The sequence below is a fragment of the Papio anubis genome, chromosome 4 (assembly GCF_008728515.1).
Source record: "Papio anubis isolate 15944 chromosome 4, Panubis1.0, whole genome shotgun sequence".
NCBI classification, from domain to species: domain Eukaryota; kingdom Metazoa; phylum Chordata; class Mammalia; order Primates; family Cercopithecidae; genus Papio; species Papio anubis.
In genome coordinates this window covers 118,671,163-118,696,836 of record NC_044979.1, presented here as the reverse complement: position 1 = coordinate 118,696,836, position 25,674 = coordinate 118,671,163, and the positions used below count along the sequence as shown (strand labels likewise).

General features: G+C 37.8%; 1 long non-coding RNA gene and 1 pseudogene across 1 annotated transcript; one reads left to right on the top strand and one right to left on the bottom strand.

Annotated features, from left to right (window-relative positions):
* On the bottom strand, positions 1–23,906 carry LOC116274532. Its single transcript, XR_004183275.1, has 4 exons — positions 23,830–23,906; positions 3,974–4,010; positions 1,046–1,165; positions 1–641 (listed from the first exon to the last, which is right to left on the bottom strand). It is a non-coding gene; the product is annotated as an uncharacterized LOC116274532 (long non-coding RNA).
* Positions 18,299–19,818, top strand: LOC101018420 (annotated as a pseudogene).
* Positions 23,907–25,674: the final 1,768 nt, after the last annotated feature.

Below are 25,674 nucleotides of genomic sequence, written 5' to 3'. Positions count from 1 at the left end.
AGACTAGGGGCCCGTGCACAGGGTGCCCATCTCTGCTCTGTGCTTTCCTTGGGAAAATCTCTCTGACAGTCCCTCATCTGCCTGGGTCCTTTAGTAAATTCGATTGGCAATGAAAGTCCACCTCATTTGTATAGATATAGGGTTTCTCCCTGAATATGTAACAGACAAAAGTGAATATATTCTAATTAGCTTTGAAAAATGAAGTGGAGCATGCCAATGGGACCATCTGAGGCAGAGCATAGGAAGGTGGAAGCGTTCACTGTGGACGCTATCCTGTGCCTTGCAAAGTGGCACCTTACCAGTTAGGCAAAATCACATCATGTTCTTTTTTTTTTTTTAATTATCTATACGAGTTTCAGAATACCACTTCCATTTCACAGACAAGCATAACCTTCACTGTTGTTTGACATGAAAAAGATTATCCTAATTACAAAAGGAGGAAAAGTAGTCTGTATTTCTCTCTAGTTAATTCATTCACATAAAGTAGATGTGACCAGACATAGAAAGGTTTTCTCATGAAAATCAAAAATAGAAGGTTTAAAAATTGAAAACTAGGCCACGAGCTCCAAATTAGATGATGTCAATCAAGAGTCTTAGACCATGAGGGCTGAAAGTGTCTTCAGTGGTCATCTATTCAATTCCTGCATTTTAAGAAAATTGAAATTTAATGCAGTTAATTAAGAGACACAAAAAGGACTACAATAAGGTGCCTTTCCCATCAGCCTCAGTGCCAAATTAGCCTCTCATTGAGGTGACCTTCTGGGTCCTCTGCAGCCACCTGACAGCTGCCTGTTCCTCATTCACTCTCCTGGCACGCATACTCAAGAGAGAAGGCTGGCTATAAAATAGTCACTGTTTTTTTTTTGTTTTTTTTTTTTTGTTTTTTTGTTTTTTTTTTTTTTTTTTTACAGATAAGAAACACCCCAGGAATCCTACATTCAGTAGTGCAAGTTTTAACAGCAATCAGCTACAAATTTGCTTGATTAAGGCTAAATTCACAACTGTAAGACCTAATTCTCAAATGTGATGTCCTTCAACCTCTCACCTTAGACAAGCTCCACTAAATTCCTCCTTACATTGAATCTGCTGGTAGCACAAGCCCTGCCATCCTGCCAGCCTTGTGCTGTACAACTTCCTCGGTGCTGCCTCCTCCACCTATTTCAGGCTGTCAAAAGAGAAGATTTTATTACAACAATGCAACTAATGATTTTCCATCTCTGCTGAAATCTGTCAGAACTTTCTTCAGGATGAAATGCAAAATGCCTTATATAGCATACTGTTGCTTAAGGTCAGGATGACATAGCTCTTAACTCATATTCTAGCCCTTTTCTTGACACTTCTCTGACTCACTAAATAATCACCACCACCACCACACGCATACACAAACACACACGCAAATACTTATTTCCAAATAAATACCTTTTTTCAAGTCTTTATAGCTTTGGTTTGACTGAAATGCCTTATCCTGCTTTCCCACCTGGCAAATTACTCTTCAGTATTTATCTGAGGCATCACCTTTTGGGGAGGCCTCCAGGGGCCCTGTCCTTTGACAGAGGTACTCTTTCTGGGTTCAGTCCTCTGGTGGCAGGCCAGAGCTCCACAAGCAGCTAAGTCTGCATTATCCCTTTGCTGTAATAATGAATGTATAAGATAAATATTAAAGAGCTGGAGAAATTGGTGCCTGAGTACAAGGGCTGGAATGCAAAAAAAAAAAAAAAAAAAAATTAAAACCACACCTGGACTTTCTCAACCTCTTTAATCCAGTCCAAGAACAAATCTAAAAAACCTTCCTACATGAGGACCTTTAGTTAAGATTAGATTGATTAAGAAACACTCTGTGAGAGGCCAATAAGGGTGAATCGCCTGAGGTCAGGAGTTCGAGACCTGCCTGGTCAACATGGTGAAAGCTAAAAATACAATAATTAGCCAGGCGTGGTGGCACATGCCTGTAATCCCAGTTACTTGGGAGGCTGAGTCAGGAGAATCCCTTGAACCCGGGAGGTGGAGGTTGCAGTGAGCCAAGATGGTGCCATTGCACTCCAGCGTGGGAGACAAAAGTGAAACTACGGCCTCAAACAGAAAGAAAGAAAGAAAGAAAGAAAGCAAGAAAGCAAGAAAGAAAGAAAGCAAGAAAGAAAGAAAGAAAGAAAAGAAAGAAAGAAAGAAAGAAAAAGAAAAACAAAGAAATAAAGAAAGAAAGAAAGAAAGAAAGAAGGAAAGAAGGAAGGAAGGGAAGGAAGGAAGGAAGGAAGGAAGGAAGGAAGGAAGGAAGGGGAGGGGAGGGGAGGGAGGGAGGGAGGGGAGGGAGGGAGGGAAGGGGAAGGGGAAGGAAGGAAGGGTAGGCATAAACCTGAATTGTATATATAAGCTAAAGAAAAAAGTTATAACTTTTAGTTGGTCTGGTGAGTTACTCTGACGTTCTCCCTGTAACCATTGCAAACATAAACTCCTTTCTTTCCCAGTTTGTCTGCATCTTGTTGTTACGCCGTGAGAATAAGCAGCTGGACTTCATTTGTCTGTGAATACTCACAGCAACCAGACTGGTCTTGTGGAGAGCACTTACTCTTCCCTAGAGCCTTCTATGAAGCCAGTGATTAATATTCTCTGGCAAATACAGAAATGTTGGTATTTAATGAAGGAAGAAATCTATATTCATTTTAGCATTAACAGGGGAAATGATCAGGACGCCACTGTTAATGTTGATATTGGAACAGTCTCTCTGCTCATTTTGAAAAGACTCCGGTTGTGTCGCATCAATCTAATCTTTTCCATTGGATCCTTTTTCTAGAAATGTATCATTTTGTAAAAGAGCATTATTTCAAATCAAAAATAAAACATGAAGTGATCATAAGCCCATAGCCTTCATGCTTAGCAACATCTAAAATATCTTAGAAGACGGGACAAGCTAGGATTCTGAATTTCTATTCAGGAGATTTCTGTGTGTCTGTTTTTGTTAATCACAGAATATTCTATAGACTTTTGGTGACACAGGCAAACAGCTCCCTGGGAATTTATTAACAAGCCCTTGTGGAATCGAAAGCTGGGAAGAATAAGTAAATGAATGTGAGGAAATATTAAATCAGTAACAACCTCATTTGTAGAACAACTGTTTTATTCTAAACTCTAATAAAATCTAATTTTTGTCAGAAGCCTATGCTACCATAAGGGCAAATAAGAATCTGAAGAGAAATTTTGAAAATTTCCCTGGTGAAAAGGGGGAAGAGACCTCCCCTCTTTTTCTTAGAGCATTTCCCTTAGGAAACTGCTAATTGTAAATCGTTTCCATGTACCATTGAGAGGTATGTAAACCTGTTTAAACACTAAATAAGCTCCTCTCCAGTTTTATAACCAGAAATGTTTTCCTCGGGGGCTTGGGAGCCATCTCTTTGAAATGGAAATGTCAAGGACATTAGTGCCTCTGTCTCCCCTCCTAGGCAGGAGAGTGAGACTTTAATTTAGGTGTTTGATTTCTAGTTGTAAAACTACCTGCTTGTCAAGAAGATATAAGAAGTCCCATTTTTCTTCTGAATAAAGGCAATTAACTAACAGAGGTAGCCAATTTTATTATTAGGTGAATTTAGAATCAACAGTATATTGCAAATGGTGCTGTTACCTTCTCTTACTTGAGTACTGGTTGTTTATCCTGTGAAAATATATGTATTGGATTGTATCTTCCTAGCTACTTAAAAGGGTCAGATTTCTTTCTGATTTTGTGCTCCGTTTAAGAAGTGCCTGTGATGGGCATTACGACCTTCTTTAGTGTTTATTCAATAGCAAAACTCTGCTTCATTAGTGGAGAGACTTTCTGAGGTAGCAGGATACTTTGCTTTTACTTTCCAACACTGTCAGCAAACTTCTATCTTCCTATATTTTAACAATCTAAGCATTTATAAGAAAATTATTCATACATTTATTAAGAAATGTTACATACAGTCTTTTCTGATAATTCGGTAAAGGATGGACTTTAGAATACCTGTGGTACTGCATGTAGATATTTGTATGCTTGTTTTCTGAAAAAAAAGGGATAAAACATATTGATTTACATATATATTTATATATGTATACTTACATATACATACACATGTAGAATACTGTTCTCCATAAATTATGCCTAAACATTTTTAAATTTTTGTCTAAAAATATTATATATCTAAAAATTTTAAAAAATTAAAAATTATACTAGTTAACATTTATATAGCACTTATAAGGTGTCAGAGTCTATTCTAAGTGCTGTCATATACATTCATCTTCCCCTTATTTAATCCTCCTCCTCCTCTTCATCCTCCATTCTTCCGCTTTCTTGTTCCTCAAGTTTCATTCTTGTTTCCGCTTCCCCTGGTCCTTCATGTTTTTCATTTTACATATCAAACAACTGAGTCAAACAGATTAAGAGAGTTGTCCAAGGTCAAGCAAGCACTAAATGTAAAATAATTAAAACTGTATATATATAGTACCCACCATGTAGAGTGCGGCTTTGCACAACATTTACAAGCCAAATAATTATAAAGTAATTTTATTCCTCCAACACTTTTTTTGGAGTATCTGTTTTTGTATTAACTGTCACACGCGTCCATGTGAAGAGACCACCAAACAGGCTTTGTGTGTGCAATAAAACTTTTTAATCACCTGGGTACAGGTGGGCTAAGTCTGAAAAGAGAGTCAGCAAAGGGAGTTAGGGGTGGGGCAGTTTTATAGGATTTGGGTAGGTAGTGGAAAATTACAGTCAAAGGGGGTTGTTCTCTTGAGGGCAGGAGCAGGGGTCACAAGGTGCTTAGCTACTGAGCCAGGAGAAGGAATTTCACAAGGTAATGTCATCAGTTAAGGCAGGAACTGGGCATTTTCACTTCTTTTGTGATTCTTCAGTTGCTTCAGGCCATCTGGATGTATACCTGCAGGCTTGGGCTCAGAAGCCTAACATTAACCACAACTGAAAAAATATTATTATTTTTTTACCACTGTAAATATGTTAGAAGTAAAATATTCAAAATATTTAAATTTTAAATTTCTATTATAACATCAAAACTATAATTTTGATAATCAAAACTATAATTTTGGTTTCTTTTCTTAAAATGAACAATTGCGCTTGAGGACCTATCTTGTATAAGCATACCAACTATGTCCTTTGACTAGTCCAAGAAACTTTTGAAACTATAGTGAGTTGCCAGGCTCCCATGATATCATTTAATTAATGGGTAAATCAGTGTGTTGCAGGGTACTGTGGTGGAAGGTTTTAACCCATGAGAAAATCTCCGACATCACTATGAAGACTAATTGATCTAGCACAAATGATTGGGTTGTCAAATCAAATCAGATTAGTCACAGATCTTGCCCAGAATCCAGTTTTACTAATAGTTTCAAGGACCCAGACAATCGAGAACAAAAGCAAAGGCGAGAAAACTGGGGACGTTCAGTGTGGCTCTCTAAATCTTTCCTTCCTCACACTGGACACGGGCCGTCTGGGGGCATTTGGTGTGGCTCTCTAAATCTTTCCTTCCTCACACTGGACACGGGCCGTCTGGGGGCATTTGGTGTGGCTCTCTAAATCTTTCCTTCCTCACACTGGACACGGGCCGTCTGTCCCAGGTTGAAATGAGGTCTCTAGCAGAGATTTGCGGGTCACCTCACAGAGTGATGAGTATTTGTAATAGGAAGCATCTCCATTTTATAGACGCAGAGAGTTATGGATCTTATATGACATTTTTTGGAGAGTCAGCCCTCTAAAATCCACAGATTGTTGGTTTGCTTTCTATAAACATTTCTAAAACAGGGACACCCAACCATTAGCATTCCACAGATCATGATTTTCCTTTAATTAACTATCATTTCTCTTATTGCCAAGAGGTCAAATTATCAACTTATGTTTATAAAGAGTAAGACTAGATCATTAGTCTACTTTTCAGGAAGCAATGGATGAAAAACTAACTGCTTTAACTCTTTCTTCCCCAGTGGGTAATCAGACTAGATGCATATCTGGGCTCCCCCAGTGAGTGGTTGTCTAATCTGACCTGTTTCTCCTGAATCTTAGCTGTGGTTATCATCATCTAATTTTCTGGATTTCCGTTATCATTACCTGTGATAACTGCAACCAGACCTATGATATCTAAATCCTTGAATCAATTCATAATATATTCCATTACCCACATGGAAAATAGACACAGAGAAAATTTTCAAAATTTTGTCTGTGACCACACACATAAATCACTACTTTTTTTTCTTTGTTATAAAAAATTTCTTTAAACACTTATATGAGGTACCATCCCTGATCTATTAAACCAGAATCTTTGGTTATTAAACCCACCAGGAGTATGTGTTTTAAATTTTTCCCATGTGAACTTTATGCACGCAAGGCTTGAGACCATGTTCTTTAAATGGGGGTTATAGTGGTGGACTACTGGCAAAAATTACAGTCAATGCGACTTAAGTGTCACCCATTTTGATGGATCATTCTTTAATTTCCCAGGGGCTGGGTGTGTAAACTTCGAAAGTTAGAGGAAAGTGCAAAAAAACATACTATATTTCTTCAGTTCGCGGGCTGAAATAAATCAAAGGAAAGAGGATTGTTCTTAAATCTGGACTCAGGTCCTTTGTGCCTTGAGCAATTTTCTTTCACTCCTTTTTAAAATTATTATTCATATATAGTTTGCATGTTTGTCCCCTCTAAATCTCATATTGAAATGCGATCCTCAGTATTGGAGGTGGGGCCTGGTAGGGTGTTTAGGTCATGGGTATGGATCCCTTGTGAACGGTTTGATACTCTACCCATGGTAATGAGTGAGTTCTCACTCTATTATTCACATGAGAGCTGGTTGTTAAAAGGAGCCTCCTCCTCTCTCTTGCTGCCTCTTTCATCATGTGACATGCCTTCTCCCCCTTTACCTTCCCCCATGATTGTTGGCTTCCTGAGGCCTCACTTAGCAGATGCTGCTACCATGATTGCATAGCCTGAAAAGCCTTGAGCCAAATAAACTTCTTTTCTTTATAAATTGCACAGCATCAGGTATTCCTTTATAGCAACACAAAATGGACAAACACAATATGGTATCTAAAATCAGACGAAGGAAATCTGCATGAAAACACTCAAAACAGTACCAACATATGGTAGGCACTCAAGAAAAAAAAATATTTCTATGTCCTATTTTAGGATTAGACCACAGCAAAATATTATTCAATAGGATTCTTTCATATTTGGCAAAAACTATTCTTGCTTCCTTTAATCTCAAAATCCAGGAAAGCCTAATTGAGAATAACTGTTTAGCTTTGATCTTTAATACTGAGTTTTTGTCTCAACTGATCCTTTTATCACATTTCTTGTCCACTTATTACTGAGCTGTGCTTTCTTTTCTTGGCTCTGATATTTGGCCCCATGACCAATCACTGCCTGATTCACCCATCAGGCATGTACCGGGCAGATGCCATAAACTGATTCCATGTAAGGCCTATAAACTAAAGAAGCTCCACTTTTAACTGCCTCACTTTCTTTTTTTTCTTTTTCTTTTTTTTTTTTTTTTCCTGAGATGGAGTCTTGCTCTGACGCCCAAGCTGGAGTGCAGTGGCACAATCTCAGCTCACTGCAACCTTCGTCTCCTGGGTTCAAGCAATTCTCCTGCCTCAGCCTCCCAAGTAGCTGGGATTGCAGGTGTGCACCACCATGCCCAGCTAATTTTTGTATTTTTATAGAAATACAGTTTCACCATGTTGTCCAGGCTGGTCTCGAACTCTGACCTCAAGTGATCCACCCATCTCGGCGTTCCAAATGCTGGCACTACAGGCATGAGCCACCGTGCCCAACCTTAACTGGTTTACTTTCTGTGTGGACTTGACTTACTGTTTTTAAGGGGAATATTCTGTTCCCCAACCTTTGTTAGCTTCCTGAGATTTCTGTCTGACTAAGAACATATTTCAAATTTATACTTACTTTAATGGTATAACAATATCTATGGATAATTTATCATTGGAAAGCTTTTCAGTGTACTTCAAAATCCCTCATATATACTTTATTCCTTTTTGAAGATAAGTGTATTCTTAAGATTTGTTAACATTTTATTCCAAGTATTTTCAAAAAACTTTATTTCTAATTTGTTCAACTTTTAATTCTTAAACAATTGATTTAATTTTGTTAAAATTTAGCAGAAATCAGTGTTACACGCTGCAGTTAGTTTTAATAATTATTTTTAAAAACTATAAAGAGAACATTTATGGTTATTTGGCTTTTGGCAAAGATTCCAAGGAAATTTAATGGGTAAAGAATAGTGTTGTTGTTTTTTTTTTCCACAAATAAATAGTGTGAGAACAATTGAATATCCAGAGCAAAATAATAAACATAGATCTCTACCTCATATTGTATACAAATATTAATGCAACATTCATTATACAAATAAATGTAGGTGTTAAAATTATAAAACTGTCAGAAGGAAACAGAAGAAAAATATTTATTACTTTGTTTTGAGCACAAAGTTTTTAAATAGAACACCAAAAGCATTATCTCTAAAAAGGACAAATGGACAAATTGAACCAAAAAACTTAAAACTTTGTGCTTCAAAAGACATCATTAAGAAAATGAAAAGACAAGCCACAAACTGGAAGAAAAATCTGTAAATCATATATTTAATAAAGGATTGCAAGTAATTCATATTTTTTAATAATAACAAAACAAACACCTCAATTACAAATGGACACAAAAATTGAATAGAAATTTCATGGAAAATATAGGAATGGTAAGTAAGCACATAGATGCTTAACATTATTAGTCCTTAGAAGACAGAACTGAAACCAGATGAAATAACTTTGAACACCCACTAAGAGAGCTATAATTTTAAAAGACAGACAGTATCAATTGTTGACAAAATTCAGAAGACTAAGAACACTTATACAGTGCTGATGGGAATAAAAAATGATATACCCACTCTGAAAACAGGTTGGCATTTTCTTAAAACATGAAACATAAACTTTTCATTTAACCAGCAACTGTACTCCCAGGAATGTATCCAAGAGAAATGAAAACATGTCTGTATGAAAATATGCATACGATTTTTCACAACATCATTATTAGTAACACCTTAAAATTGCAAACAATCCAAATATTCATCAACATTTGAAGAGATAAATAAAAGTGTAGTATGTCCACTAAATGGAAAACTATTCAGTAAATAAAAGAATACATACTAGAGCACAGAAGAGTCTACAAAAATTATGCTAAGTGAGAGAACACAGACACAGATGGTACACAGTATATGATTAAATTGCCTAGCACAGCCACATTTGTTAAAACAAAAAGCAGATTGGTGGTTGAGGGGGTTGGGAGCGAGGAAGACCTGCAAGCCCGCATGAGAAAATATTTGGAGATTACAGAAATGTTCTGAAACTGGATTTCAGAGATAGATGCACAACTCTATAAATGACTATAATAACTAAATTGCACACTTACAGTGAGGTAATTTTATGATATGCAAATTATATTTCAATAAAGCTGTTTAATTTTTTTCAAAAGAAGAAGCTTTATGGAGAACATTTCCCTTGGGAGAATTCTACTGACTTCCTCTTCTCTCACAGGCTGTTAGTGTCTCCTTTTGTGCCAGGCCCCTTTATTCAGTATCCCAATGTCTTCATCTTAAAAATACCCTTCCCCTCACAGGTGTTGCTACTCCATCTGATCTGATCTCTGAACTTTGTTGCCAAAGTCACTTTCTTGTTTTCTTTATTTTCCCCTGACCTTTAGGATATATTACATTCTGCCTCCACCATTTCACCAAAATCACTTTTTAAGTCATGAATAGCTTTCTTATCAATAAATGAAATTAATTTTATAAGGCTTTGATGTATGTGAATTTTGTGTACTTTCTGACATTGTTGACTCTCTCCTTCTGTATCAAACTCCATGCCCCTTGGGTTCCCTGACACCAGACTTTTTCTTCTGCATTTCTAGTCAATGTGTTGAAATCATTGAATTTTGAACTTGGGATCATCCTTTCTATTTTGATTGTGTCTGTGTTTGAGGCCTCTTCTACTGTCATTACCCTGTTCATGTGTGATCTCAGGTACTACCCAGTGCTGCCTCTCTACTCTCCCAGTCCTGCGTCTCTCCTCTCCTTCCCTGTTTCCATGAATAGCCTCACTATCTAGCCATGTGCCAAACCCACAAATCTGATATCATCTTGTGTTTCTTCTTTCCTTTACTACTTCACATATGATTAATCACTAAATCCTGCTAAATCTGCCTCCCAAATATCGATTTTCTGATCCCACTTCTCTCTGTTCTACCACCAATCTCTGCAGGAGACCACCATTTCCAGTACTCAAGCCTCCAGTTCTTCCCCAGTCCTCTGAGTCAGCCTAGCTGACCTTTCACTGGGATATGCACTCCTCTGTAGTTCTAGGTTCCCATGCTACACCTATCATATTATGTTTTGTGCAGCTAAATATCACTGAGTTAATTGACTTTTTTGCCTTCTAGATTTTAAGATCTGTGAGAGCGAGGTCTATGTTGACCTAATTCACCAGTGTACTTACAGGGGCTCCCATATTTCAAGGAATGAATAAATGCATAGATTAAAAACAAACAAGGTTTTCAGTTGTAAGTTCAACATTATTCAACAGAGTTGTGCTATTTAAAAAATGTCCTACTGTGAACCTCAGCTTCACAGAGACCATAACTTCAGCACAAAACATGCCCTGTCCCACTCCTGGCACTACTTGGCCTAATTTAGGGTACTCTCAGCAACACAAGCAAACCCAGTTAGCAGGCAGGGTTTACATCAGTGAATAGTCTCCAAACTGCACAAAATGAGGAAAATTCAGCGGGAGAATGGAACTACTTTAAAAAAGTTTTGACTATCTGTGGATAAGATATTTCCTTTTTTTTTCCTACAAGGTCTATGACAAAGACCACTGAAGAAAAATTAAGTACATATTGGTTTTAGTTCAGGAAGACTTTACATCAGAAAAGATGCCCAGAGATGAAACAGGATGATTTCGACCTCCAGTCCCTGGAAGTGTTATGTTCAAGATTAAAGATTGTAATTTCGTAAAATATTGGCAAAATGTTTAGCACTAAATGAAAGTTTTGGCTTCAGTGACTAATAATCTTTCTTTGGGTCAAGGGAATCTATAGTAAAGCAGGAAATGGTACCTAATTCCAAATCAATAGTTACTTAATGACATAATCAGAGATATGATATATTAACATAATTCCAAGTTGCCTTGAGAAGTTAGATTTTACCTAAATAGATTTTACAGTGTGCTAACAATAAAGGCAACTTTGTAAATGCCAATACATGAAAATCATATATGTGATGTGTAGGTTAGCAGAAATCAGAGAATTCTTCACTGCCTTGAAGAATTAACTAAAATAAATATGGACTTTAGCAAGTAAATACACAGTAAGCTAGACATAAAAAAGCCTTTGCTGACTAACAAAAAACAATAAATTAGGAAACTAACAAAGCATACTTTGGCATTTCTTACCATGGAGATAAAAATACAGAAAATGAGGAATATTTACTGATACTGTACAATATACAAAATACTAGTCGACGAGACAAGAAATTAGCATACAGATTTCTCTTAAAGGTGATTAGAGGTGACCACAGGAGAGAACATATAGTTAAAAATGACATTTACGTAAAGTGTAACACAAAGTAGAAAATGCTAAGTCTCAAAGAAGTGGGATGCTTTGGGAGTTTAGAATAGGGAAGAAAATGTCTCCATTTAAGAGAACCAGGTCCTAATATGTGGTAGAGGCTCCACTCCACCCTCCTTCATGAAATTTCAAATGTGAGCAGTCCCCTTAGATGTGGAAGAGAACTGAGATTGAAGAATCTCTGTCTTGGATACAAAATATGCCAAGTCTTCCATTCAAATTATTTGTTCTTTCTCAATACTGATGGGAGGAAGAAAGAAAAGACAAGGAAGAAAATTAATTATCTTTATGTGAAGTAGGGGATGGTTGAGCTCCTGCAGGCTTTGCATAGGAGATAATCCCAGAAAATGAACGGTCAAGACTCTTACTGTTTCTATGTTAACTAGGCTTTGGCCAATTATTGTTGACAAGCTCATGAATATGATAATCAGCTCAGTCTCCTGTTTCTCTTTACACCAAGCTTTGCAGTAATAGTCTGCAAAGTACGTCTATCTCTGCGCCTTCCTTTCCCAGGGCCCTAGCCTTGTTTCTGACACATAAGTTACATTCCTGAGGTATCGATACTAAACCCCTGGTGCTCATAATTCCTTTCTATTGCCTGTCAACACCTGGTCATTTTTTTCTGATGAACATACTCACCACTGGGTTTCCAAGCAGGACATTGCAGTTATTCATTTATGCCCACAATTTATTAACTCTGCTACAGTCATGAACATAAAGAGTTTGGGTGTGATTCCAGAATTTGCTGTTCCCTTTGAAATTTATTTCAAGGCACTTTGTGACCCTATAACTTTGAAAGGCCTGTATAAAAGAGAGTTTATTATTAGAGCTACAAACAGCAGGGTGGCTTTTGTTATAGGCCTGGCAGCGATTCTATGAGAGATTTCTCTTTTTAGCTTTTTCTGTGGACTAACTCTCAGTCAAAATTTAACAAGTGCAAACTCAAGCAAACAGGGAGTTTGTGTGAAGAAAATATCATTCCATGGGTTTGTCTCTTCTGAGATAAAATAATAGCAAGCATTTTTTAAAAAACACCATAGGGGCCTGATAGTTTTATCATCGTTTTATATATTAAAACTTTTAGCTCTAAATTCTTAAACCAGTATAAGAATATGGTGGGATAGAATGATGTCAAGGACTTGTTCACAGTAACAGACTGGGACCTTAATTTTGCTGGTTCTTTGTAATTCGCTTTTCTCTTATAAAAACATCATTTTAAAAAAATTATAATAGACAAGATCAACTATACAGACAATCAGCTATTGCTGCTGCCCATTAGCCATTTATCTATGATGTGTCACTACATTGTGCATTAGCTAATACAATATGTTAATTTCACATCAAGTTTCAGTTCCCATGAGGGTGCCCAGCCTTGCCAAAGACACTGTGGTCATAGCATTTCAACTAATTTAATGGCATTATATCAATAATGAGGTTATACATCTTTTTCCCTTTACTGTGGAACTACAGAATTTTTTGCTCATGCAATAGCAATATCTAATACAGTAATGAATCATCCCTGGACATTAGAAAAAAAAAAAAAAAAAAAAACAAAGAAAAAACACATAGACTCATCCATCTTTTCTATCTGAAATTAACTTATTGGCACATATCTTTATGTTTATGAGTTAGGAGTCCTAGACTCCAGTCATGAGAACTAGTTAAATTATAACTGTACTAAATTCCTCTATCAAACTCTTCAGGAGATCAGCTTTGTACTTAGATGATTCTATTGAGATATTAGAATGGAAGATTGCTATGCTTAGTCCAGGCCTCTCAAGGAAGAAATCAGGAGTTCCTTCAGTTACCACTAATCTCAAAATCCTGCATTTAGAAACTCAGTTGAATCCAGACATTCAGAGGAGACTGACTCAATGCTTGTCTAGTACATTCAAAAACTGAAACCCATAGATATGTTTCAGGGAGTTGTGAGTTCCTAATGATAATTATTTTATTCTGTGTTTTCATTTTGTGGATGATGATAAGAGATCTGCTAGAGACCGAATGTTTTTATCTCCCCAAAATTTTTATGATTAAACCTAATCCCCAATATGATGGTGGCTGGAGGTGGGGCCTCCTGGAGGTGATTAGGTCATAAAGGTGGAGCTCTCATGGGGGGATTAGTGCCCTCATAAAGGAGGCCCAGAGAGCTCCCTTCCACCATCTGAAGACATTATAAAAGAAACTATTTATGACCAGGAAGTACACACTCACCAGACACTAAATCTGCTTACTGCTGCCTTGACTTTGAACTTTCCAGCCTCCAAAACTGTGGGAAATCAATTTTTATTGTATATCAGCCATGATAATTTGTTATAGCCATCCAAGTTGACAAAGACAAGATCATAAATCATTGAAAACCATCACACAATGCAGTATTGTCACATAATTGTATTTTAATTACAGCACACTAATGAGGAAAGTATTAAGGCAGATTTGACATATAAATTGTGCATTTGTACCAAATTCATTTGATGTACACTATTGAAATAAATGTTTCACGTTGCTTAATTCAACAAATACTTTAGGATGGTTATTTTATATTAGACATGCCTCTGTACCTGGAACTGGAGAAATAGTATTGAATAATTGCTTCTTTCTCTCAGAAAATACACATCCCCATGAGCCAGACAGAGAGGAAGCACATCAACGAACACATCAATACATTTATTTAATCATTTGAAAACTAGGAAATAGTGATTTACGCGGAGCAGGGATTACTGTGGAGTGGACAAGAGAATCAGGACAGCTGATTGAGACCATCTGGAGAGCTGTTTCTGAAATCTGAATGATAAGAAGCAGTCTGCGGCATGAATGTCATAGGAAAGAGTGTATCTGGCTGGAAATGCCTCCTAGTGTGAAGTCCCTCTGACAGTTATACAAAAGCCCACACATGACAAAAGACACCGTGGATGAACTTGGTGGCCAGCTCAAGGATGGTGTGGAATGAAGTGGGGGCAGTAGCCAGTGGCAGACCGTGAAGAACTTGTGCAAGCTGTGGGAAGGAGGTAGGGTTTATACTCTGATGGGCAGCCTCTGATGGTTTTAAATGTGAAAAAGTCGTGGACTGATTTTCATTTATAGATGATAAGCCAGGCTATCGTGGAGATAAATACTGTAATATAGGATGTCAAGAAAGGAAATAAACTGGTTAGATGACTATTGTTGTGATCCAGGTGAATGAGGATAGGAAAAACTGCCAACACAATGAGGCAGCGGGGAGAAGAGGAAGAATCCAGGGTATGATTTGGAAGTAGTATTGCTATCTATGGTCATGTGTCGCATAATGATGCCACACATCAAAGATGAAACGCGTGTACGAGGATGGTCCCATGAGATTACAACAGAGCTGAAAAACTCCTATTGCCTATTGCCGTCATATCCGTGGTGAGGTAGCATAAAGTATTACTCACATGTTTGGGGACATGCTGGTGTAGTGAAATCTACTGTGTGACCAGTTGTATAAAATTGTAGCAGATACAGTGATGTACCGTTCATAATACTTGATAATTGTAATAAATGACTATGTTACTGGTTTTGTATTTACTATATTATGCTTTCATTATTGTTTTAAAGTGTACTTCTACTTAAAAAAAAAAGTTAACTGTAAAACATCTTCAGGCAGGTCCTTCAGGAGCTATCCAGAAGAAGGCATTGTTATCACAGGAAATGACAGCTCCATGCATGTTATTTTCCCTGAAGAGCTCCCAGTGGGACAAGATGTGGAGGTGGAAGACCATGATATTGACAGTGCTGACCTGTGTAGACCTTGGCTAGTGTGTGTATTTCTGTGTTAGTTTTTAACAAAAAGTTTAAAAAGTAAATACAATTAAGATTTAAAAACAGAAAACAGCATATAGAATAAAAATACAAAGAAAGGAAATAATTTTGTACAGTTGCACAATGTGTTTTAAGCTAAGTGTTAATAAAGTAAAAAAGTTACAGGAAGCTAGGGTTAATTTTTTATTGGAGAAAAATATTTTCCAATAAATTGTATGTAGCCTAAGTGTATAGTGTTTACAAAGTCTACAGTGGTGTGTCATAATGTTCTAGGCCTTCACATTTAGTTAGCACTCACCCACTGTCTCACCCAGGGCAACTTACAGTCCTGTAAGCTCCGTTCATGATAAGCTCCCTATAAAAGTGTATCATTTTTTAATCTTTCATACTTCCACCTTCCACCAACTTTTCTAAGTTTAGATAAACCAATATTTGCCATTGTTTTACAATTGCCTACCGTGTTTAGTACATGATATACAGGCTTATAGCCTAGAAGCAATAGGCTATACCATATAGTTTAGGTGTGTAGTATACTATACCATCTTTGATTGTGTAGGTACACTGTATGATGTTTACACAATGATAAAATTGCCTAAGGATGCATTTCACTAGCCAAGTTTCTCCAGAAAAACAGAACAAATAAAATAGATGATTGGTAGGTAAATAGATATATACATACATACATATATACTTACATCCATGCATACATGCATATAGATATAGATCTAAAGATACATATGCTTTCACAGTATGTAGATAGAATATAATAGATATCATATATCCGTATCTACATATGCAATATATAGAAAGATATTTATTGTAAGAAATAAGCTCACATGATTATGTATGCTGAGAAATCCCTATAATTTGATCTCTGGGTGTTGAAGACCCAAGAAAACCAGTTGCATAATTTCAGTCTGAGTTTAAAGGCCTGAGAATCAGGGGCATCTGTGATGTAATTTCCAGTCTGAGGGCAGCAGAAGACCAACGTTCCAGCTCAAGCCTTCACACAGAGAGGAGAGTGAATTCTTCCTTCCTTCAACTTTTTGTTCTATTCAGGTCTCCACCTAAGTAGATGATGCTGTACACCCACTTGGGGAAGGGTAATCTGTTCTACTCAGTCTACTGATTCCAATGTTAATCACATCCACAAATGCCCTCACAGATACCCCTAGAATGATGTTGAACCAAGTATCTAGGCACTCTATGATCCAGTTAAGTTGTCACATAAAATTAAATATCCTAACCTATATATTGAGAATTTTTAGCAAAATTGGTGCTAGAAAAAAAGCGTCTTACAGACCAGGCATGGTGGCTCACGCCTGTAATCCCAATGCTTTGGGAGGCCGAGGCAGGTGGATAATCAGGTCAGGAGATCAAGACCATCCTGGCTAACACAGTGTAACTCCGTCTCTGCTAAAAATACACAAAAATTAGCCGAGTGTGGTGGCGGGCACCTGTAGTCCCAGCTACTCGGGAGGTTGAGGCAGGATAATGGCATGAACCTGGGAGGCGGAGCTTGCAGTGAGCCGAGATCACACCACTGCACTTCAGCCGGGGGGACAGAGCAAGACTCCAGCTCAAAAAAAAAAAAAAAAAAAAGGGTCTTATAATCCAGGCCATGGTTTTTTGTTTTGTTTTGTTTTTCTGCCACATTTCCCTGCTTCTTAATGATAAACCAAACCTTTAGGGAAAAAAATAGCACAGTGTGAAGCCTACTTACCAAACTGTCCCCTGTGCTCCATGATCTCCTATCAGAGGGGCAATGAATCAGCACATTCCTGATGGTTTAACTGCTTGTCAAAATAAATAGCAAATGGCAGTAAAGCTCAGCATAGAACCAACATCAATACAGTCTGATACTGCAGGGCATATTGGTTGACGATTCTCTGAGATGTTCTCATGGAACACCTATCCTCCCCATTTGGCTGCCATTCTTTGTCTTTTGCAGTTGGTTTGCAAGAGCTGAGAATTTTGCATTCATTTTTAACCAGCCATACACACAATAAATGCTGGACAACAGCTCTCTACAGAGAAACTTGGATCAGAATGAATGTGTGGCCAAACAGAAATATGTTTTAAGGAATAAGGAAAAAAATATTTTCATGTTATCTGTTTTATTTACTTTTATTTTATGTTTTTGCTTTGTACCTATGTGCCTGAAAAAGTGGTTGAAACAGGAGAGGGGCTGAGTTCAAGTCCTGTCTCTATCATTAATTATGCTATCTTGTTTCATATTCTTTGTAAAAATAAATCAAAGAGAGCATGACTTGATTTTCCAGTTTAACATATATTTATGAAAGACAGCTGTCCACCAGATACTGTGTGTGCTGGGGATCTCCCGAACATCACATCAGTAACCCGTTTTGCAGTCTCACATGGTAGATATTATTATTCCCATTTTACTCAACTGAGTAAGTGGCAGAGCAGTGATTTACATGTTGATAATGTTAAATCCAATATCCTTCAAGCTATGGAAACAAAACAATATATTTAGGCCATACTCAAGCAGGAGAAATGTCTACTTAGGAAAATGAAGTCAAAGAAAAAGTATTGAAAATATTTTTAAATTAGATGATTTTCATAAAGTTGAAGATCCAGTGTAAACTTAACTAGAAATAATACTTCCTTAAAAAGTGGAGAGGGGTGGGCATGGTAGCTCACGCCTGTAATCCCAACACTTTGGGAGGCTGAGGCAGGTGGATCATGAGGTCAAGAGATCGAGACCATCCTGGCCAACATGGTGGAACCCCATCTCTACTAAAAATACAAAAATTAGCCGGGTGTGGTGGTGCACACCTGTAGTCCCAGCTACTCAGGAGGCTGAGGCAGGAGAATTACCTGAACCTGGGAGGGGGAGGTTGCAATGAGTCAAGATCACGCCACTGCACTCCAGCCTGGGTGACAGAGCGAGACTCCGTCTCAGAAAAGAAAAAAAAAAAGGTGGAAAGATACTCTTCCAGTTTCCCTCATGCCAGAGAGCACCTCACAGCCTCATAGGGTGGTCACGGAGCCCGTGCGCCTTTTCCTTTCTCGGGTCCTGCGTCCACACCTGCCCCATCCACCATGAATGAGGAGTACGATGTGATTGTGCTGGGCATCGGCCTGGTGGAATGTATCCTTTCCGGTATAAAGTCAGTGAAGGGCAAGAAAGTTCTTCAAATGGATTGAAACCTTTACTATGGAGGAGAGAGTGCCTCTATAACATTACTGGAAGATTTATACAAAAGATTTAAAATACTGGGACCACCATCAGCATCAATGAGGAGAGGAAGAGACTGGAATGTTGACTTGATTCCCAAGTTCCTTGTGGCTAATGGTCAGCTGGTTAAGACGCTGCTTTATACAGAGATAACTCGCTATCTGGATTTTAGTGACTGAAGGGAGATTTGTCTATAAGGGTGGAAAAATCTACAAGGTTCCTTCCACTGAAACAGAAGCCCTGACATCTAGCTTAATAGGACTGTTTAAGAAACATCACTTCAAGAAATTCCTAATGTATGTTGCCAACTTAGAGGAAAAAGATCCGAGAACTTTAGAGGGAATTGATCCTAAGAAGACCACAATGTGAGAGGTGTATAAGAAATCTGATTTGGACCAAGATGTTGCAGATTTTACTGGTCATGCTCTTGCACTTTATAAAACTGATGACTACTTAGATCAACCATGTTGTGAAACCATTAATAGAATTAAACATGACAGTGAATCTTTGGCAAGATATGGCAAAAGTCAATACCTTTATCCACTCTGTGGCCTTGGAGAACTGCCACAAGGCTTTCTGCAAGGCTAAGTGCTATTTATGAAGGTACCTATATGCTGAATAAACCAATTGAAGAAATCATTGGGCAGAATGGAAAAGTAATTGGTGTAAAATCCGAAGGAGAAATTGCTCATTGTAAGCAGCTTATCTGTGACCTCCGCTATGTAAAAGATCGGCCAGAAAAAGTGGGCCAGGTAATCAGAGTTATTTGCATCCTCAGCCACCCCATCAAGAACACCAGTGATGTCAACTCCTGCCAGATCATTATTCCACAGAACCAAGTCAGTCGAAAGTCAGACATCTGTGTTTGCATGATCTCCTCCGCGCACAGTGTAGCAGCACAAGGGAAGTATATTGCCATAGGTACTACAACTGTGGAAACCAAGGAGCCTGAGAAGGAAGTCAGACCAGCTATGGAGCTCTTGGATCCAACTAGATGGGAATTTGTTAGCATCAGTGGCCTCCTGGTACCGAAAGACTTGGTAACAGAAAGCCAGATCTTTATTTCCTGTGCATACAATCCTACCACTCACTTTGAGACAATTGGGATGACATTAAAAAACATCTATAAGAAGATTACAGGATTAGAGTTTGACTTTGAGGAAATGAAGCATAAGAAAATGACATCTATGGGGAAGACTAACAGCAGTACATGTTATTATCCAATTAGGACAAATTTAAAATTTGGTAAATAATGCATATTATATGAAATCAATATTGTAAGGCCTGCTTTTGTAATCAAAATGGAGAGATTGAAGAGTGCTGTGTCAGGAAATACTCCTCCCCTTCATCTTTCTAATATCATATACTAACTTGTTTTCATGGAGTGGCTATTCAGAATTCACAGGTTACCACATTCTCTTCAATTTAATCAAACTGTTTTTTGTTTTTTTTTTTTCCCAGTGAAGGATCAGTTTCAAACAAACATTGTGATTCTGATACAGACAACTTGAAACAGTGTTTGTATCTTTTAATCAGTGTAGCCTCTCAGTTATGAGCTTCTGCTGCTCAAGAGCTGGATCCATACAGATTGTGTGCCATCTGTCATCCTGACATTCAGGAGATTCTAAATTGAATACTCCATGGTTTGGGGTGGCATCCAGAAGTTTTTCCTATGACTTTATATTTTGTATTATGTCAAGTCTTACGGCAGGGTGCAAACAGCATAGCCACAAGTTTGGTTTAGGACGTAAAATTCTAACCAAACTCCAGACACAGGGAGTCATTTACACAAAGCTGTATGTGGCGTTTTAACCCAATAAAGTTGATGAGAGAAAAGGGGAGAGGAAGTGAACATAAAGCGGGTAACGTGGGGCCGGGCGCGGTGGCTCAAGCCTGTAATCCCAGCACTTTGGGAGGCCGAGACGGGCGGATCACGAGGTCAGGAGATTGAGACCATCCTGGCTAACATGGTGAAACCACGTCTCCACTAAAAAATACAAAAAACTAGCCGGGCGAGGTGGCGGGCGCCTGTAGCCCCAGCTACTCGGGAGGCTGAGGCAGGAGAATGGCGCGAACCCGGGAGGCCGAGCTTGCAGTGAGCTGAGATCCGGTCACTGCACTCCAGCCTGGGCGACAGAGCGAGACTCGTCTCAAAAAACAAAAACAAAAACAAAGCGGGTAACGTGTAGAAGCATCTTTTGTATCTCAGGCATAGCTTCTTCAGTGGACCAAACTGCAATGCAGTATTGACTTGACAGAACTCCTACTTCTGTCTCAAAATGACTCCAAATTATTTCTCTACTACATAATGAAGCCAAATTCTGAAAACAAACAAACAACAACAACAAAAGTGGAGAGGTAGTTTTTCTATTACTCTAAGTTGTGAAGGTATTCAGTTCTATAAACTAATCAAATATGTGAAGAAAAAGACAGTGAACTCATGGTTTTGGAAAATTCTTACCACTTTATTATTTTTCCCTATGTCTTTAAATTCCTTGGTCTGCTCATTTCACTACTCCATACATTTTAAAAGGCACTTTCACTAGAAAATAAGGTGAAATCCAGTTATAAGAAATGTCATTTGTTGAATGATTGCTAGAAAGAACTAATTTAGACTAGGATGATGTTTACTAGCTTCAAAAGGAACTTTGAGATTATATCCTCCCATTCAAATGAGTAATTCTGAATCCTTATGACTGGGGAAGTATCTGATCTCCCCTGCTAATAAGAATAAAGAAAAGAATGGACCATCACTCTACTGAGAAAAACACAGTTGATTTTACCACAGTAGGTTGGCTAATACATTGTGTTTTCCAAAGAAATAAAAGTATATCAATAATTTTTACCAAAGATGTTCTGATAAAATTAAGCTAAGTTTGCAAAATATATGTGAAAGTCAATTGAGGGAACTTTTACTGAAATATGAATGAAGAACTTAATGAAGTTTTCAGTATGATTTCTAAGCTCCCATTAGTAATCAGGACAAGACATAAAATCATTTAAAAAGGAATTTAGCTGCTGAATTAAAAAAAATTCAATTAAAAAAATGTAATGTAAAACACTCAAAAATGGACACTCTTTTGTTAAGTCTGAAAACTCCAGCAAATGTTACCTTTAGTCATCAGGATCCCCTTATATTTAGAGACTAAGTTTGAATTTATATGTCCAAGCCCATGATCACAGCGGATTTCATCTCTCAGTTGGGTCAGACCATAAATAAGGCTATATCAGCTGATTTCAGCCTCTAAATATAAGTCTCATGTTTAGGCTAAAAATAGTTAATTCACATGCAGTGCAAAAGTTCCTGAATTCTAAAATGTATTTTGAAATTTCCCTTCTCGGAGTGGAATGACTTTGCACTTCAATTTGTTTATTGTCCTGTGGAAGTGTATAAGAAAACATTCTTTATATTTAACAAAATTGTCATGGGAATGAAACTAGTATCTATTTAAAAATCAAAAAGGAAGTCTCTATTTTGAATGAATCAACATACAAGAATAAGAACATTTGCAAATGTTTTAATTTGGCTTTACTCTACGGGTTTAGGTTTCAGAGTTATCATCTGCCAATTTCATGTTTACCTGCCTCCCTGACTAGTATTGTTGAATAGACCAAAAAAAAAAAAAAAAAAGAAAAAACGAAAAAAAATTGATGACTCTGGCTTGCTGAATTGAAACATAAAATAAGTTGGAGTTTAGAGACCATTTGTATCTTTAATGGCCTTCTGGTAAAGTACCCTCTGGGGCACCAAGCCCTTCAAGCAGATGTTACCTTGAGATGAAGAGCTTTTCCCTTTGGATACCAACCACATCTTTGCTAAGTTTGTTGCAGTCTTTAGACCCTGAGTCACAAGCAATACGATCGAACTTGGTTCTGGTGCAGCATGTTGAATTTCTAAACAAATGTTGTTTCTAAATGTTGTGGTTAGATTTAGAAAGTGTTGTGTGACTAATTAAAAGAATTACTCAATGACTTAAGAGTGGGGTCAGGCCCACACACCCATTTAGTCCCGTGTACATTCTCCCGAGGCAGTTTGATGTCAGAACTTGTGCAGCCTCTCTCATGTGGTATCTCTAACATCAAGCAAGCACGAGTCCGTTTCCACCACTAATCACTGACCTGCAAGATAGACTCGGCACAGCTACAGACACCACAGGCGGCCAGGGCATTGCCCATTCACCTCTGTGTGGAGAGCTAAGAGTTATCACCCTTCTTCAACTCCAAGCTAGGGTCTAGGAGCCAGTATCAGCTAGCACTGAAATGCCCTTTCATTTACTCATACTAAGGCAGTCTGTGTTCTCTGCGTAGTGCCCAACACATAAGGAGAAAATAATAACGTGGAACTGTGAATTAACTTCTAAATTAATAAAAACCATGTTTGCTCTATGTTTTCTGAATTTTTATTTTGAGCAAAATAAAATACAAAAGGGCAAGAGATCATGGTTTCAGATTGGCCTAAAATCAAATTCTGGTTCTGATAGTTAACTGCTATGTCACTTTTGCTAGTGGGTTCACCTCCCTGAACTCCAGTTGTCTTACCTAGAAAAGGGATTGATATCTGTGCCTCAAAGCAGTATAGAAATGCAGTGACTTCTAAGCAGAGAGCCCCACTGCCAGCAGCATGGGCTGCTCCGGAAAGTGGAGGAAAAAAAGTGGGGAAAGGTAGTGCGGTGCCTACCTGGAAGCAAAGAGTAACTGGGAAACTGACTGGTGGGAATGAACTGACATCGAGAATTGACTAGAGAATCTCAAAAATACCTGAAAGTTCATCTGTTTCAGTGCTGGGTCCTGTATATAAAGAAACTGGAACTTAGAATAGAAGTGAACAACTTGGCCAAAGTCATATAATCCCTGATTTACAAAGTTGGAATATAAACAAATTATTGTATCCACTGATCTGATGATTTCTCCATCCTTTGAGCTTCAAGGCCACCAGGACAGAGAAAAGGGAGGCAGAGAAAAATGGATAGAGATGGAGAGAGTTCCAAGGAGAGACTAAGTGCAGCATCAGAGATAGTAATACGTGAATAAAAAGAGACCACATGTCTATCTCCTCGGGTATCATACACCTGCTGTTCCCTGAGATGCCCTCCCAGCATAGCATAAAATTGGTGCAGAGTACACCCACCACAGTGGTCCCAGGGAGGGGACACAGTGAGGCAGTCTAGGGACAGCAGGACTCTCACAGCACAGTGGTTACAGGAGAACTCACCCATTAACTGCTTGGCTTGCATCTTCATTCATTCTTTCATTCCTACAAGTCCTAAAAACTGAGCACACGTGTAAATTTCCTGCCTCGACACTAGAGGAGATACCATCTCTGCCTTCAAAAAGCTCACGGCTTTCTTGAGAAAAGTTTGAAGACTCCGTGTAGAAGCTTATAAAAGTGGAATAGACTCTGTCCAGGAACATGGCAAATTGGTCTTTAGTCCACAAACTGATAACAAACTGATTATACAAGCAGATAGAAGCACGCGTTTTTCTCTTATGTTTTTCATCATTCTCCCTCCTAGCAAACAAAACAATCCTGACCAGTGATGAACAACCATGATCTGCTGCTGGCTGTTACAGCCGAATTCATGAACTAGAAGGAAACATGGGCATTGCTGTGACACAAAAGCCCACTTCAGACTCAACTGAACCCCTAACTCAGGAACACACATTTCATTTTATATTATTTTATTTTGTTTTGTTTCTTGTGTGTTTCTTTTTATCAAAATATATTTTAAAACTTTTAAGTTCAGAGCTATAGGTGCAGGTTTGTTCTGTAGGTAAACTTATTTGATGAGTGTCTGTTGTACAGATAATTTCATCACCCAGGTATTAAGCCTAGTACCCAGTAATTCTTTTTCCTGATTCTCTCCCTCCTCCCACCCTCCACCTTCCAAAAGGCCCCAGTCAGTGTGTGTTGTTCCCCTCTATATGTCCATGGTGTTCTCATCATTTAGCTCCTACTTGTAAGTGAGAATATGTGGTATTTGGTTTTCTTTTCCTGTGTTACTTTTCTAAGCACAATGAACTCCAGCTTCATTCATGTCCCTGCAAAGGACATGATCTCATTATTTTTTATGGCTGCATTATAAGGAATATACATTTTAAAAGCACCTTTTGTAACTTCGGGAAATTTAAAAAAAAACTTAAATCCTATGACTGGACAAAAATGACAACAGATATCTAGCTGCTCTTAATATACAAAATTTGCAAAAAAGAAGTCGTGAGAAGTCATGGGTCAACCTAAGTATTACTGTATTAAATTGTAGACACATTCCATGAGAAAAAAGAATATTTCCAAAAACCTCTATTTCATATTCATATTCTTTAGCAGATTAAAGAAAGAAAAGTGGCTATTTAATGAGAACATTAGAACAATCAGAAATGACAAATGATTTCTTTCAGATGAAAAATATGATTATTAAAATTTCAAATGCTGGAATCAATGGTACTGAACAGGAAGGAAATGGAATTTATTGTTTGGAGGAAAGTTTCTCCTACTTAAAGGACAAAGTATTAACAGATGACGACAAAGTGAAAAACTACAAGCTATTGATATAAACTATAGATCCCAGAGAATAAAAAGCTCATCTGTGTGTATGTGTCTGGGTTCATGTGTGTGTGCCTGTGTGCACGTGTGTGTGTGTGTGTGTGTGTGTGCACTTGTACCTAACTAGAAGGAAAGACAACCAACAGCTACAGTCATAGCATTCATAGAAAAGACATTCACAATCTGAAGAAAGTTCTTGAAGAGGGAAATAAATAATAAAAAAGATTGACATCCAGACATGCCTTGGTAAAATTTCTGATTTTTCCAAAATGAGGAGAACCAATGTAAAAATGTATATAATATGAGAACAGAAAACACAATTATCTGCAAAGAAAATGAATCAATAAATTGGCATTAGGCTTCGCTTCTACAATACTAAATGTGGGAAGATAGTAAATCCCATACAGAATTGTATTGAGGAAAAAAAAATGTTGCTGTCTTCATGTAAGCTACTCGACACTGTCCTTTTTGCATCTCTGACCTAGAACAAGTCTCATGTCTCAGTAGCAAATGCCT